Source organism: Amblyomma americanum, chromosome 3 (assembly GCF_052857255.1).
Source record: "Amblyomma americanum isolate KBUSLIRL-KWMA chromosome 3, ASM5285725v1, whole genome shotgun sequence".
NCBI classification, from domain to species: domain Eukaryota; kingdom Metazoa; phylum Arthropoda; class Arachnida; order Ixodida; family Ixodidae; genus Amblyomma; species Amblyomma americanum.
Window position 1 is genome coordinate 116,507,648 of NC_135499.1, and position 16,880 is coordinate 116,524,527.

A 16,880-nucleotide genomic window follows, 5' to 3' on the forward strand; every position below is an offset into this window, starting at 1 on the left:
GCGTGCAATTTTAACACTTGTTGCTCGGGCAACGCAGCCTGGGCCGCACTAATCCAACCGCTGGGAGCACCTGCGATCGCAGAGCAGTAGCGCATCGCTTAACCGCTGCAGCACTGCGCCAGAAGGGATATGTGGAGTTCCAGAGATCTCTCAATGTTAAGTAGAGTGACCTGACAAATAAATTCCGTCACGCTACCGCGTAATATCCTTAGGCCGGAGCTTAACAATCCCCTCTAATTTGTTTTTGTAACAAAATGTCGGCTCATACGTGGCTGGGCGTAACGACTTTAAGATGACAACTATATCAATGTAGAAATGATTAAGCGCTGTTTTCTGCTGGAAATCGGACGGGTGCTGTTGGTAGCGTTGTTTCTGTTTTGCATCCTTTTGGAACGTACATGCCGCTTCGAGGCACGATTTTCGAGAAAAAAAAAAGTTGCCGTTAAAATCGGGTAAAATCGGTGCATCAACCTAACTTGAACTTCTTCATATAGCGGTCTCATGTACAGCAGTGGCAGCAGAAGGAGGAGGAAAAAACTTTAATGATTTGCCGATAGCTTATGCTCTTGAAGTAGCTCGGGAGGGTCCCAAGCGGTCCAGGAGTCCACTGTCCTCTTCTTCTCGCTTGGCCTCGTCGATCAGTCTCAGCTGGTCGGCAGTGTCAGCGCCTAGCAAAGCGTCCTCCCCGGATGAGCGGGACGGGGAAGGGATGGTGATTGCTGCACACGGTTGTGGCATGGCCCACAGGCATATTCAAGGTGCATTATATATTCGATCTGCAGGCAGTCAGCTCCTCGCATGTTTGTTGTAAGAAAGAACACTCTTAGAATTCGCTGAAGTATTTCAGCCCTTTGTTTTTCTTTTTAGAAACGTATTTGAAAGTAAGCATCGAAGGAGAAGAAATTATGATTACTAACTGAGCTTGAAGCCTCTATTTCATGAGACATATAGAAATTGTTTTTTATTGGCACTATTCGCAACAAGCAGATATTTTATTCTTTTACTTAAAAAATATTTATTGTCTGTGATTATTTACCAGCTTAGTGGCTTCATTGGTTTTTGTTGATTGGTGAGTGGCAGCAACTGCTGTAAAGCAGGTTACAAAAAGAGCCGAAGCACTGGGCACACAAAAAAGAAAGCGAACTGATGATACTAGGTGAAGTCGCATTTGGTTCAAAAGTTTTATATCAATTCGAGTGCTTTCAGCATTTCAGATTCATAAGCAGCCGTTTATACGTTAAACCATAACGAAGCTAATCTGCATTGCCTTTCGGTAAGCGTTAGGCTACCTAAAGCTTGAAACATGATCTCAAATCACTGCAAAATGGAGTCACGAACGGCGCGCCTTTCTGTCGTTATCGAGCCAGCGAACGTCGTTAACGAGTGCTACAGGAGCACGTGACATTTCCGCGACTTAAGAATTCATCCTTTTCAAGATATTGAAGAATCCATGATTGCCCTGGAATGCTGTGTATGTAAGTGAGCTGCATGGAGCGAATAAGGCTGCTATTTAATGTATTTTTTATAAAGAGATTCATGGGTTTGTGTGCTTATCATTACTGCGTAACCCACCGCACCGCAGCTTAATATTTATTGTTTATACTTTGATGGCTCGCGCATTAAGGCATAACAATGTAAAAAGCAAACAACATGCAGCCCTTAGAAGTTCATGTATTCGATTCCACTAATTGATTTTTCGTTCTGTCGGACACTGAACATCCACAGTACACTTTTTCAAGAGCTACAAGAAGCGGCTAACTTCTCTGTTTTTCAATTAAAAAGCTTCCCCCTCTCTCTAAAGCTACAAGAGCAACTACAGCAAAGAAACAGCACTCCTGAATTTTGCAAACCTAGCGCGTTTTGCGTTTCTGAGAATTCTTGGCGTAAACAGTGAAAGCGTGAAACATTTTCACGCATGTTTAGGTCACTCACGCGCCCCAAGTGTGTGCTCAAGGGGTTGCGCTTCAAGTGAACGCACTGTTATCCTGTCTGTCGCCGTACACGCAATAATGCAGCAAGAGAAGAAACTTTCGAAATAATTTAAAAGTAAGAGAGCAGTTAAGCGTCAGTGAAAGCAAATTTTCTTCTCTTCTGTGTTGTTTTTGTTAGCGACACATGTCACATTTCCTCGCTCAGCAGTATAAAAGCCTGCTGACGGAGTCGAGACCTCACCAGAAGACGTTTGTCTCCGCGACAGCATTACTCCCTGGAGCTGCACTTCCGCTGGGCGCCACTTTGGAAGACAGAAAAGAGCCGGAATGTTTTCGAAGGTGAGACGGTACTGCACCACAGAAACCTTCTAAGAAGTGACGCACATATAGCGAAGACATACTATAGTACGAAAAATTGGCTCGTAATGATGATAGGAAATTGGGATAGTTTGTACTGCTCCACAGGTAAATGACCCCGATGAAAAAAAGGACTGTAGATTCTAAATGCCAGGACAACATGATGACTGCTGTGTTAGTCCACAACGAAGAACTGACCTTCTATGGCACTCTTTGACACTCTAGAATTCGTGTTGAATGCTTTATAGTGCTACTGAGAGACTCTATCTCTCTCATTCGCATCTCTCCACTGCTTCGCGGGTGCTTTTGAATCAGGATTAGAAGCTGCTGCTTTACTGAGAATTCTTAGTTCCTGAAACTAAGAAAAAGCCGTTCCCTGAAGCTTTGCAGCTATATGAAACCTGGAGCCTTTTGGACACAAAACAGAAAGTGCGGTTGAAGCGGGTGATATGCTGGGTTCTAAAGCAACAGCCGCTGATGACATGTTACAATGACCATGGCGCCAAATATGAACTGCCTAGTCGATATTGTGATGCCACGCATTTAGTTTTGCTCTCTATCTCTAAAAAAAGCAAAAAAAAAACACTACTGTGCAGTTGGCGATGGCTATCCTTTTCCTTGCATCAATCAGCGCACGAACAGGTGGTTAATGGCTTGGAAAAAGCCGTAAGCTCTTCGAGTGTTGCGCCGTGGGCACTGTAATACAAGATTAGCGGTCGTTGCGTTTGAAGCGCCTTATCCGCTTCGTTTTTGCATTTGTGGGAACAGTATCCTCGAAGTTTCTTTGCACTGCAGAGGTTTACGGAATGAGTTTTTCCACGTATCAAGAAGTGGTATGGCATAGCCGTCGCTACGGCTTCAGGAACAGACTACTAGGCTGTGTAACCTAAAATTAGGTTATTGAATTTCAGTTAATTAACTTCAAAATTAGGACATTTTTTATAGCAACTAGCGCCCGCAGCGGCTGCCAGTTTGTTGCTAAAAAGAATTTCATGCTTTGTCAAGCAGACCACATTGAATGTTTTGATAGTGTCCACTTAACACATGGTTTATTGCCAGTAAATGCCAGGTTCTCTTCCACGAGAGAACAGAAAAGCGTTATACGTGCCATTTCATCAGTCACGACAAAAGATGGCATCTGGAATAGTGTATCTGGTCCACTCGATTCGTCTTTGCTCCATAGAAATCTCAACAAAAGTGAGATATTGTGAAAAAGATAAAAATGCAATTCATAATTGTGATATACTTTAAGCTAAGTGTTAAATCCTCAGACAGGAGATAGGTAACAAATGCTGTTTCCTTTATTTCGTTTTTTTGTAACGCATTTTCGTGAGCTTCAAGGATTCAGTGCTGAAGTAACAAGGTGGTTGCTTCGTTTGCCTTTAACCCCAGTGACCTACTCCCTCGTATCCATTGGCAATGTTCCGGTGTTTTATTTTTCAATATTTAGACAATAACAGCGTACTCATTTGGCGATCATGCAAGCTTTCACAGCTTCAGGTAAGTTCCGTTTCCCACTGTGTATATATCAGCGCATGATTTGGAATTCATAATTACCTGGACAAAAAGAGAATAAACCTCGTACGCATAATGCATGAGAACAAGAAATATGACACGGAATCAATAAAAGGACGTTAGTAAAATTTCATGAATCGAGCACGAAATGTCAACAAATATAATTATGGATGGGTGCCGTCCTGTGCTAAAACTGTAAAGCTTGGGATGTGCATGACAATATCAGTGCCTGGTACCGAGAGGTTCCTAGAGCACGAGGCAGGCACTGAGCGGACGGAAAATTTTAAGCGGATAAAGAAATGGTTTCGATCCTGTACAAAATCTAAGGGACAGCAGCAAGCGTATTTTAAATATCAACTTCAACTGATATATTTTGCAATCAGCCCGATGAATCAAATTCCCAGTGTCCTGCAGTAACTGACGTAGCCTGTTAGTACAGAATGAAATAAATGAGCGAAAAGTCTGCTAATGCTTAATTGACGCCATTTTCCACAGGCGCAACTGCTTCTCGTCTTCCTGGCGGCGAAAGCTTATGGGCTGCATCACCACACCACAGCAGCCGGGTACCCTGGTCCTGGCTTTGGCGGCTATGCTGCTCCGGTAGCGGCCAATGCTTATCGGGGATACGCGGACTATGCCTCTGTGGGTATCATAATCAACATCATCATTAGCAGCTTAACTATGGTCACTGTAGGACAAAGGCCTCTCCCATATCTCTCCAATTAACCCTGTTCTCTGCCAGCTTCGGCAGCTTATCCCTGCTATAGTTCCTATTTTATCCGTCCACCTGACTCCTGTCGGTCCCTGTGACACTTTCGTTCTCTTGGAACGCAATCCGTTATCGTTATCAAGACTGCTGAGCGAAGTGTTAGTTTTCTGCGCATTATCTTTAGAATCAACCGTGCATGTTTGCCTGTTTAGGTTCTCAATCATGTGTTGCCTGATTTAGTAGGCAAGACAACGTCGTTCAGAAATCAAAGATAACGAAGGTATTCTGTAGATATCTGTCACATCATACGCGAGCATTAAGGATATAACGATGGTTGCCGCAGATCTATTGCATTGGCACAAATTTGAGAACGTGCTGTTGTGAACCTAAGGTGCCGCAACGTTTTGAAATGGAGTTGTCTTCACACTAATTGACAATTATGCGCGGGCATTACACTGCCGGCACTGCTGAGATTCCGAGTGGTAAACGGCTTTACGCATAAAGAAATAAGTGCAAATACAGGTTCGCTTCCGTTAGAGAACATGGTCTGCATAAATAACGTCCGAATGTCACAACACAATCGCTTAATCACTGCGGTTGCAAGGTCAGAAGAATAAAATACCATACCGCTGGAATACCAACGATTAACAAACACATTTTAACTTTTTTGGTAATATTTGATTTTATTTGATATGTGCGTGTTTGGTGAACCTATCTATTTAAGTTCATTCCTTAATTTAAGCAAATGTTTATATTTCTTATGATAGGTGTAAAATAACAAATTCGATTTCCCTACGCACAGCTCCTTGCGGAATCCAATTTATATCTGCAAGTTGTGGGCGAAAATGCCCAGTGTGGATCGTTTTTCATTTCGGGTCAAGTAACAGCCATTGGTCAGAATCCAATTGCTTATTTCCATGCTGTTACGCGCAAAAATGTTTGATTAAGACGTATCATTCAAACGAACCAATTAAACGGATTGACTAGACGTCATACTTCATACGTAATTCCAGAAAGTCTAGTGCAACGCGCGGAAAAGAGGACAAAACGAAAATCGCTTTCACAGTTAAAGTACCTGTTCTTTAAAGCTCCATTCCATCTAATCCGAAAGCCCTAAATGACCCTTCTTATCTTCTCTCTCCAGCCACCTCAGCCGTACAGCTTCGGCTATGACAACGTGGACGAGTACGGCAACCGCCAGTTCCGAAGCGAGCAGGGAGACTCAAGCAACGCCAAGACCGGATCGTACGGCTACAGGGACGCGTACGGCCTCTACCGCCGGGTGAACTACGTCGCTGACGCCAATGGCTTCCGGGCCACGGTGGACACCAACGAGCCAGGAACTGCACCGGGTGCCAGCGCCGACGCAGTCTTCAACGCCGCGCCGGTCGTCCCACCGGTTGCCGGAGGTGCTGGAGTCTCAAGGACCGGGTTTGCTCCTAATGCGTACGGCGCCAGGGGTGTGGCCAGCGGCTACAACAATGCATACAACGGCAACAGTGGATACGGATATGGGCCGTACGGTGGCGCTGCAGCTGGCTTCGGCCGTGTTCCCTACGCAGGCTACGGCTACACTTCGGGAAGCGGTGCTCTGGGCGGCTACGGCTACGGAGGGTACCCTCAATATGGTTATGGAGGTGCTGGATACCAGGCGGGGCGGTATGGCCCAGCGCCATATGGCGGAGCCAACGGGTGGGCTGCCGGACAACAAGGTTTCCGGCGGCGCTAGTGGTAGGCCACATTTATCTCGAGAATTGTTTTCTGGAAGTGCGCATATAAGGGCATCGAAATATTGTGATATCTAGGCAGGAAGACTCCTCAGTCTATATCCATGAGTGTGTACTGCAAAAAATAAATACATGACTCTTCTGTTTATCTTGCCTTGAGTTTGCGACTGATTTTATTTGGAATGTACTATACAGTAAATGTTTCCTCCTAACATCGCCAAAGAGTTTTTTTAATATGCAAGCCGAACATAGTATTTTTTTCCTAATCGTTACATCGAAAGGGAGGACAAAACTGCACATTTTGAGCCGATGACGTAGTTCTCAACTGTGTCAAAAAATTGTCTTGTTGTAGAGAGTCGTTTATAAATAAAATCATGTTATAAGGAGCCTCCACAGTAAGAGCAGTTTAGTACAACTATCGAAAAATGGCAAATAAATATTCAGTTGGACTGAATGGACCACATAAACAAAATATAGGCCTTTATGCGAGGTAAAGACACCTTCGCCCCGCGTTGAAAACGATATGAACACGAACTGGCAGCAGTGGGTTTTAGAAAATTTACTTGATAATATACTCCGTTACTTTCTGTGTGGTACAAGTGGCTAGTGCGCGCTTTTTTGCATGAGTGATTCGGCTCCAAAATTGTACGGCACACGCAATACTTGTCACGCGTAATTGCCATGTGTTGGCTGTGCAAACGTTCTAGGCTTCTCAGCCTCAGCAGCTCGCGCTGACGTAACATCTTAGCTTGCCAATATCTGGATTTGTTTTGATGTATGTACGCAACTCACCTGACTTAATATAGAATCGATGCTAAAAGCAATTTACTCTTGATCTTTTGCTGTGTTCTTGATGCAACGCTAGTTTTCGCGGGGTTTCTTATTGGCCTACTCTTGAGGTGTGATTCTCCGTGCATTAAACAGACGAATGATTACAGCAAAGGGTCTAAGTTTACGTAGAGGTACTCAACAAAGTGTTATATGTGTGCATTAACACTGCTTTCTTAGCACTGGAGTGCGGCTGTAACTATCTGCTTTAAGCTATACTTATGGCACTTGAGTCTGAGCTAGCGTATCAAAGAACAGACATCAGAGGAGCGCTGTGCTATTGCGATGTTTGCACCACCAGCAAAATGCTTGCACATATAGGAAATGATTAAAATTTCTAGTGAACAAAGTTTGGTTTGGTTTGGTTTATGGGGGTTTAACGTCCCAAAGCGACTCAGGCTATGAGAGACGCCGTAGTGAAGGGCTCTGGAAATTGCGACCACCGGGGTTTTTTTAACGTGCACTTAAATCGTACACTACACGGGCCTCTAGAACTTCGCCTCCATCGAAATTCGACCGCCGCGGCCGGGATCGAACCCGCGTCTTTCGGGCCAGCTGCCGATAGTAAACAAAGTATTTGTGGAACTAAGGAAGGCACAATTGCCGTTCAGATGGTGGGAGATTATGTTGGCGGGAACGCCCTGTGTTGTCGCCTTTGTCTGTCCCGCCTCTTTTTGTGGGTTTGTTCTTCATAAACTAATTATGTAGACTTCCCCCAGTGGGCATCGTAGTGATACGAGACACTACCTTTCTATAAATGCTTTTCGAAAGCCGGCTTACACAGGACAGTATTATATGACATCATATCACCTTGCTTCCCGCAGGCAGTCTGTTGTAGAGTGCTCTCTTCGAGGAAGGGCAATGGATTCGCTGCAGTTATGACAGTCGGTCTAATGACCTTGAGTTGAAGCATGTGCGAAAGAAGCTGTAGCGGGAATAGTTTGCAATTGAATTTGTTACTGCAGTAGAACATACATTTGCAAAATCTGCACAGTCAGAGGTACCTGGCCAGATTTGTGTTACTGGTTTGTAGCCTCCCTAACACGTGAGATACTTTCAAGTGTCTTAGTGATAAGCGATGCTTTGGCCCACATTGCAAAACAACTGCAATGCAACACCAACTCGCCCGTCAGTCGGCGCTTCTGAAGGCTTCATAACCACGGCATTACAAATCAACGGTATCTATCACCAGCATGACATCACTACTGAAGCTAGCCTTTTAAATCGAAACCTTGAACGGAAGACTAAAGCGCGCGCCGCTAGAGCCAATATGCGAAGCATGAGAGGATATTCCCAAGAAATCTGAAAGACAATCAATCTAATCCTGAAAGAAAACAACAACTAAAACATTGCAAACGAGAAAAAAAAAACGGTACAAACGAAGAAGCTGAAAAGAACGGGGTGTTGGATATACATATGTGAACATGACAGTTAAAATTTACATGAGAAAAAACAAAAAATCTGAGTAGAGTTAGGCGTGAAACAAAAAAAAAAAGTTACGGGTATGTGGTAATGAAACCAGTAACAGCGGCAAAGCGAGGATGCGACAAAGTAAAACAAAGTTAAAACTTTTTTCTTCCGAAATAAATAAAAAGAGTCAGCGTAGTGACGATAGGCTCCAACGATGAGCAAGAATAAAATTGATTACGGCAAATACTATGTCGTTACAACGCGATTTCTTTAGATGAAACCATGATGGACGGCGCGCTGACATTTTTCTCCGCTTTCTTGACGATATGGAAAGCTTCACTTCTCTCGCTTTCTCTTTTACTCTTTGGTATGACCTGAAAATTTGCACTTTCGAAGTGTGGGTAGCAATCAAGTTCGTTGTTGTGCTCTCAATGCACTGTCAAATTTGCATCCGGGATCTTTGGTAAAACAAGGTTTTCTTCACTCGCCCTCTCACTGAAACGTCGGCCAGTTTGGCTGATGAAGTATGGCTGATGTAAGTTCGTCCTTCCAAATGATAGTGGAATCAAGTATATGAGCTATGAAGCGCATTCTTCGTACTTCTAATCGTTATTTGAAGTACATCCTTAACCTCTTGAATCTTTGGTCATCTTCGAGTGCGCTTGCGAACTAACATGGCGCCAAAAACCAGAGTCGGGCGCCATATCTGCCTCCGACTTTCTTCACGTTATGTGACACATGGGGCAAATACGGGTCACACAAAGTGACAGAGAGGCTAACAACTTCAACAGCACTTTAACTGATGTGCAGGGTTCTCCTGTACTGTGCATAGCCCGATAGATGCCACCATCCACTCTGAAAGAAGATGAATACAAATCAACTAAGTGGGAGCATACGCATTTTTTGTTACATGCCTGCAACACCAAAATAGGTATCATGATGCATCGAAGCGTAGCAGTGAATTGCATGGGCTGGATACGTGCATTATGCAAATGAAATATCTAATTAATACGCGAGAGGAGTATCTAGTTAAGGATACTTTTAAATATCCTCGGCAGGCTACCGCTACACAGGGCAAGGTTTGAGTACAGTGAGCAATGGTCGGCCACGCGCACGATCAATGTGTAAGAAAATATATTGTCTTAGGGCAGAGGCTAACTCGAACCCGATCTCCGTTGGGTAGCGTGTCCGATCATTCGGGCTGAGGAAAGATGGAACCTGTAGTTTGAGAAAACAATAACAAGCGGGTTTACTGGCACTTTGAAAAAGCTTATTTACGTTATTAAGGAAGAACAAAAAGTCAAAATGTATGCGTTCGTGTGTCGAGCGACTGGATGAGCCTTGTCGCTAGGGCCCAGAGCGTTCGTTCTCCTCAGGATTTTCGTTAAATACCCTCATGCTCTACTCCTTCACCAGGCGGTGGCCAATTCAACACGAGGCATATTTCTCCAAGATGGGAAAAGTTGCCCAGCACGTAGCAAGTGGAGCCACCCGAGGGAATGGGGGAGGAGAAACCACAAGTCCGCTTCTGCTTCCTACTGAGGTGCAACTGTCTTGTAAGCGGCATACAGATGATTCGTGCGGCGCCGCGAGCTACGACTGCGGCAAGCTCTCTCCTCATGGGGCCGGCTCCTGTCGGACACGGTCAATTACTTCAAGACACCGTTCCCCTATTCCCCTGTCGTCTGTACATCGTCGGTCGCTGCCGCAGGCGTCCTTCTTGCTGGAATTCAGTCAAAGGGAAGGCCTGCCATGCTTGGGGAAACCTCCGCAGGTACTTTCATAGCCAGATATCCTTTTTTTGTGACGTCATTCGATGGTAAAATGCCGTGTCATCAGCAGGGTCTTAACAATATTAATTGTGAGAGTGGGCATCTTTAACTGCGCAACTGCGCCTACGACTTTCAACATTGATAGAACAGCTGGTACTAGTCAACTTGGTGAGATTGCCAGGCCCAGACCGCTGCAGGAATCAGTCGGCAACGTGCGAGAAGCTCCCACCATTGAATAACAGGTACTCTCGCAGCTAGCATAAGCCTTTAAAGTGCGTATAGAAATCCTGAAGAAGCGGGTTTGCAAAGTTAATGGAAGGCAAACTGTACTACACACCTGAAACCGCAATTACACCTCATTATGCAATGAAAAGTGCAAATAAAGTGCGAGAGCTGGCAGCTCAACAGTTCTAGAAAAATAAGTGCACGAGGAGGAGAATTGCGCGAATAGAATACTCCAAAGTGCAGACTTTAAATACACCTTTAATCTGGCACCATTCAATGAAAGTGAGTATAGCAGACACCTTGAGCTTCTCACGTCCACACTGCTAGCCGAAGAAAACAAACTGACAAAATGTGACTGTGGGCAGCATTAAATCTACAACTGCATTTTCAAATTTGGCGCCACGATGAAACAAAACAGACCAGCACACTGTGTGAGATGGCATCGTCTATACCGCTGGGAAATTATGTCGGCAGTTGGCGGAAGCCGGAAACTAAATATAGATGATTTGCGACGCGAGAAAAAACCAGTCGCATTTTAGCAGCTACGGCTGCGGGATAAAAAACGTGATTTCACTGCAAAATAATGAGAAAACCCATCCTAGGCTTACAAATAAATAGGTTGCGTGGTCGGAAAACCGCTTGTACGAGCATGGATTGTGAATAAAGCGATTTACACCGAGCAGACGACATTCCAATTTGTAGTATATTTCGTCGTCGAATATAACTGCAAGGATGAAATTAATTGAAGGAAACGCGTAGCGTCTCAAGGATAGCTTTTAAGAGGTGGTACCCGCACCAGTGCTGCTGGACGTACCGGTGTCTTCAAAAGCGCTGACAGATGGGAGAGTTTATGTTTCATTGCAGTTTTTTTTTTACAAAACGCGCCATGGCCTCGCTTATCACTGAGGCATTTGAAAGCACAGCACGCGCTAGAGAGACCACAAACGCGTAACACGGGCATAACCAGCTACCTCTGCCAGTGCAGATGCTACAAATGTATGTTATATTGCAGTGAAATGTACACTTTCAAGGTATTCCCGCTATAGCCTCTTTCGCACAGACGTCATCTCAGAGTCATTAGACCGGCAGTCAAAAGTGCTGCGAATAAATTGCCCTTGCTCGAAGAGAGCATTCTACAACAGACTGCTTGAGAGACGACAGGTGAAATGCTGTGACACAATATTTTTCTGTGTAAGCAGGTTTTCCGAAAAGTTCATAGAACGGAGGTATTTTGTATAACTACGACGCCCCGAGGAGGAAGACACCATAAATACTTCATGTTAAAAAAACACAAAAAAGGGCGAGACAGAGGCCAGCGACAAAACAGGGCGGTCCCACGAACATAATCTCCTTCAAAATGGGCTGCAATTGTTCCTTCCTATGCTTCAAAACACTTTCTTCACTACAAATATTAATCGCTGCCTATATGTACAAGAATTTTAGTGGTGGTGTGAACATCACCAAGACACAGTGCTCTTCTCATGTCATATTCTTCTTCTTCGATAAGCTAACTAAAAAGCAAGCACTCGTAAGTGCGGCTTAAAGCAGGTAGATACAGCCGCCTTCGAATGCAAAAAAAGCAAAACTAATGCTCACCTCGCTGAGTGTCCTTCAGGTCCCCTACTATGGGATATAAAGTTTTACCACCACCACCACTATATGATTTTGGGCAGTTGCAGTACGTAAACTTTTACACTGTGCCGTAGCCGTTCCTCCCTTTAGGGCACAGAGAATCACACCTCAGGACAACATCAATAGAAAAGAAGATTGAGTGGATGAAACGCACAAAAGACACGGCACATAGGCAAAGACCCATGTGCCGTGTCTTTTGTGCGCTTCATCCACTCAAGCTATGAACTAACTTGCCCAAGAACGTGTTCTACTAGAAAAGAAGATAAAAAGTAGCTCTGCATCAATACCACGGCAAATGATTCGGAGTTGCCTGCTTTCAGCACGCCCTCACTATTAAGTCAGGTGAATTTCATGCATACGTCGAAACAAAGCCTACAGCCGTATAGATTATATGATACGGCAGCGCTAGGCACTGAGGCTGAGAAGCCGAGAATGTTTATGCAGCAACAAAAAGGGAACTAAGCCTTACCGGGGTTCTGTACGCCTTACAGTTCTGGAGCTGGACCGTTGATGCTCAAAAACGGGGACGAGTGACTTGTATCACAGAGAAAAGTGCAGAAGTACATTATCGAGTAGCTTCTCCAATTGCCACTGCTGCCAGTTCAACGTCATCGCGGTTTGAACACGGGGGAACATGCCATTGTCTCGCATAACGGCCTCCATTTTGTTTCTGTCATAAATTGAGTTCCGCTGAATTTGTTTTCCTGTTTATCAATAGCAGTACTAAATTGCTTTTACTGTGAAGGCTCTTTAAAGCACGACTTTATTCATAAACGACTCTTAACAAAAACACTATTTGCTGGAACAAATTGAAAACTAAGAACTCGGCAAAAAATGTGCAGTGCTTTCGTTCCTCGGGAAGTAGCACTTAGAAAAGCAAAATAGGAATATTCTTCTAGCCCACTGAGAACGCTCCTTGGGAAAGTTCAGTTGAACGATGTACGGTATTGTGCGTTGAAAATGAAATGAGCAGCAGGCTCAAGGCGAGTTAAAAAGAACAGTCATGTATTTATTTTCTGCAGCACACAATCATAGACATAGCCTTAACAGTTTTCCTGCCTAGATATCACAATATTTCGGTGGCCCTATATGTGCTCTTCCAGAAAGCAATTCTCGAGAGAAATGTGGGCTTCCACTAGCGCCGCCGGGAACCGTGGTGACCGGCAGCCCACCCATTGGCTCCGCCATACGGCGCTGGGCCATACCGCCCCGACTGGTATCCAGCACCTCCATAACCATATTGAGGGTACCCTTCGTAGCAGTAGCCGCCGAGAGCACCGCTTGCCGAAGTGTAGCCGTAGCCTGCGTAGGGAACACGGCCGTAACCAACTGCAGCGCCACCGTACGGCCCATATTCGTATCCACTGTCGCCGTTGTATGCATTGTTGCAGCCGCTGGCCACACCCCTGGCACCGTACGCAGTAGGAGCAAACCCGGCCCGCCCTTGAGACTAGAGCTCTACGGGGAACCGGTGGGACCACCGGTGCGGCGTTGAAGACTACGTCGGCGCTGGCACCCGGTGCAGTTCCTGGCTCGTTTGTGTCCACCGTGGCCCGGAAGCCAATGGCGTCGGCGACGTAGTTCACCCGGCGGTACAGGCCGTACGCGTCCCTGTAGCCGTACGATCCGGTCTTGGTGTTGCTTGAGTTTCCCTGCTCACTGCGGAACTGACGGTTGCCGTACTCGTCCACGTTGTCGTAGCCGAAGCTGTACGGCTGAGGTGGCTGGAAAGAGAAGGTAAAAAGGGTCATTTAGTGCCCTACGATTTGATGGAGTAGAGCTTTAAAGAACAGGTTCTTGAACTGTGTAAGTGAGGTTTCGTTCATTCTTCTTTTCCGCACGTTGCTCCAGACTTTCTGGAATTATGTATGAAGTAATAACGTGTGGTCATTCCCATTCATTGGTTCGTTTAACTGATACGTCTTATTCAAACAATTTTGCTCGTAAGGGCGTGGAAATATTGGATTGAATTCTGACCAACGACACTTACTTAGCCCGAAATAAAAACGGTCACGTTGGGTATATTCTCCCAAAACTTGGAGTTATAAATTGGATTACGCAGGAAGGTGTCAGTAGGAAAATCCTACTTTTTATTATACAGCTATCAAACCAAATACAAACATTTTCTTCATTTCAGGAATGAACTAAAATAGATATAGCATCACTAAACACTGACCACAATGAAATGAAAATAAAATATTATCAAAATGTGAAAATGTCTTTATTAATCTTTGGAATTTCAGCCGTATGGTATTTTATTCATATGACCATGTAACGTAAACGGCTATGATATTTTCTTGTGCCATTCGGACGTTATTTAGGCAGACTCCGTTCTGTAACGAAGGGAAGTTGGATTTGCGCTTATTTTGTTATGTGTAAAGCCGTTTTCATCTCGGAATCTCAGCAAGGCTGGCATATTAATACCCGCGCATCTTTTTCAGTTAGTGTACAGACAACTCCTTTTGAATACCTTGGGGCACCTTAAGCTCCCAGCATCACGTTCTGAAATTTGTACCAATGCGTTAGATCTGCGGCAACAAGCGTAATAACCTCAGTGCTCGCGTATGATGTGACTGATATCTGCAGATTAGCTTCGTAATCTTTTATTTGCTTAATTCGTTGTCTGGATAAGTAAATCAGGCGACGCATTGTTGAGAACGCAAACAAGCAAACATGCACGGTGAACCCTAAAGATAACTAACATAATGTTTGGCAGTCTTGATAAAGGTAACGGAGTGCGTTCCAAGAGGACGCAAGTGCCACGGCGACCAACAGAAGCCAAGTGGACTGATAGATTAGTTACAATAGCGGGGATAAGCTGCTGTAGCTGGTAGAGGACAGGGTTAATTGGTGGGATATGGGAGGCGACCATCCGAAGCATTCCGGTAAACACTAGGTTTCCAGCTACTTCGAAAGAGCTTGATGTTATTCGAAGCCCTCACGTGATGTGCAAACCACATAATATATGATAACACCGCCTGCATACAATGCGAAGCACTTTGCTTCTCCCCGCTTGTGTTTCCCCGTAAAGATTACGGTTGCGTTTTCGTGTCATGTCGTAAGCAAAATACGCCAGGCTAAAAATTGAATTCATACTGGATATCTCCTTTGAAATCAGGCATAAAGCATACAGCTCAAATACATTTCACTTGTCTCTCGTTTAACTCTTTGAAGAGCCACGTGTGGGAATTTTCAAGTGACGTAGCAATGAGTAATTGGTTGTTGTTTTTCAGGTTCGCTGCCCAACCACCTTCAGAGCATGGATTGGAGCCACATTTTTTTCATTCACACTATGAGAAGTTCAGTACAGGCGTATCTTGTTTCTATTTTCTTTTGGCTCTGGATTCGCAGTATAGGAAAACGGTACCGCAGTGTGGTGGGTAAAGCCAACCACTGTAGTCTTACCACGGAAATAAAGCCGCAGCTTTTTTGGTCTGACACATCGCTCGCTCTGCCTTGTATTGCACGATGTGCTAAAAAAGGAAAACTTGTACTGCTCTCAAAATAACAGGCATGCCAGTAAGGCAACAACGAGAATAACAGGAACATATCCTGATTTATTTCTGTCCCTGGTGACACGTGTGTTCACGTAATCGCGCGCCTGAGTTTAGTAACCAAATTTCTTGCATGCATGGTACGGAATTGACACTCAGTGGTTGGATAATGCGTAGACGTGGAAGCAAAAAAAAAAAAAAATCACGGGCGGTTTAGCTCGGAGTAAACCACGAATTATCGTGAAGTAGCACCATTAGTCCTGGTTTTGCATGATTTATCCTGACTTTCTATGCTTTTCCTTGACCTGAACTGGCTTACTTTGGTTTATATATCATATGACGTAAGAGTGAGTGATATGACATCTATTGTTACTTGTACTTCGGTAGAATTGGTCATTCTCTACTTTCACATATGCCTGGGAGTCCTGATTCCGCTCCTGGCGCAGAGGCGCAACGGTTAAGCTAAGCGCCACTGCCCTGCGATGGCAGCTACTGCCATCGGTGGTGCTTGTGAGGCCCACTTTATTCCTGAGTAATCTCTCGCGCCTAATCATTAATTGAACTGCCACGGTGGGCAGTTTGCTCACAATCCGGTGGGCAGCTTGTGAGTACGTCCCAGTGTCACGCGATCAAGGTGGCCATGTGCTAGAAGCAGGCTTCTGACAGACAGGCAACCGCTTTTCGGCGGAGTGGAAGCGCTAGGCAACTAAGATAGCAACCACAAGAATCGTTCACTCCAGACTCGGGGAGTTACAAGATTACCATTATTCAGCCCAAATGCACTATATAAGCGAGCAGTTTGATTTTTAAGAGCCCTGATTATTGTTTTGTTTTAAGCGAGGGCATAAAAGCCTCACTGCAGCGGAAAGCCGGCATCGCACTGAGGGAAGACCCTGCAGAAAAAACAACTTCATAGCTCGGGGAAGGGGATCCGAATCCGCGGCGGCGCTAAAAAATCAGTTCCGCTGGCCGCTGCTCAGACGACTACGCCATCGCCACAACTTTTTTTAAGCATAGTAGTTAATACATTGAGAATATATTCTATTTACATGAAATAAGTTATTTACAACGCATTCAGGAATTGCCAATAAACACATCGCAAAAAGACAGAGCAAGAGAGCACTATACGCGAGGTAAGGCTGGGCATATCACCAAGAGGGAGTGCCGCTTCGGCTTAATTAGGTCGGCTCGTGCACTTCCCTCAGATGACCGATCAGTTGGGAGAACTCGTAACATCCTGCCTGTACGAACTCCCAAGCTCTCAAGCTGCGCTTGCAATG